Here is an 839-nt window from a genome sequence, read left to right as displayed (position 1 = left end):
GCGGGCGGGACCCCGCGCGCGCCGAGCCAATGGCGTGCGCAGCGTTCGCGGTCACCGATTTGAAATCGCGGCTGCCATTGGTCCGTTCCCGTGCCTGTCACCGCGTTCCGCCAATAGAAACGCGAGAGACGCCCGCCCTCACAGGCCGGGCCATGGCGGGGCGGGCGGATCCTTTGTGTGGCCCGGGCACCGCTCGGGCCTTTTCACCCTGTCCGGACCAGCCACAAGAAAAGCGCCACTTTTCCCTGCAAACGCTGTTTTGTATCTTTAAGCAGCAAAACTACAGCATTACTACAAGACTGATTTACCTAAAAAGGATAAATCAAAGTAGGGCCACTTCACCTGGTCTGTGTACCAAGCAGTTCACAGAACAAGTCCCAAATCTGACTGCAGTGTTTAGATGGGATTACTAAATATTGAAAATATCTTACACGATTTATGTAAATTACTTCTAAAGTGTTAATGAACATTTGCTGTCTTAATTTGCTCTATTATTTTATAATTTGCGAGTGATACAGAGCATTTATATATTTATTTATAGGGTTACTTCTTTTATCCTTCACCGGCTTGAAATCAATGTCAGACACAAAATACTGTGATAATGCATCCTGGTTTTGTCACCAACAGTATGTTTGTGCTTGTTTCATGTGTCACTTCAGGACATGAGAGTCTTTTTCTGGTATTTCACTGATCTCATGTCTTTGAGGTCCCCAAATACTGCTACGAAACATAACTAATATTTTAATAAAACTTTAAAAACTTACTCAGAAGACTGCTGTTAGGTCTTTCCATCTTTGTGTTTGTCTCGCTGCACCAACACATCTAATGATAGGGCAATA

This window comes from Motacilla alba, chromosome 15 (genome assembly GCF_015832195.1).
Source record: "Motacilla alba alba isolate MOTALB_02 chromosome 15, Motacilla_alba_V1.0_pri, whole genome shotgun sequence".
Lineage (NCBI taxonomy): Eukaryota > Metazoa > Chordata > Aves > Passeriformes > Motacillidae > Motacilla > Motacilla alba.
This window is presented reverse-complemented; position numbering follows the sequence as displayed.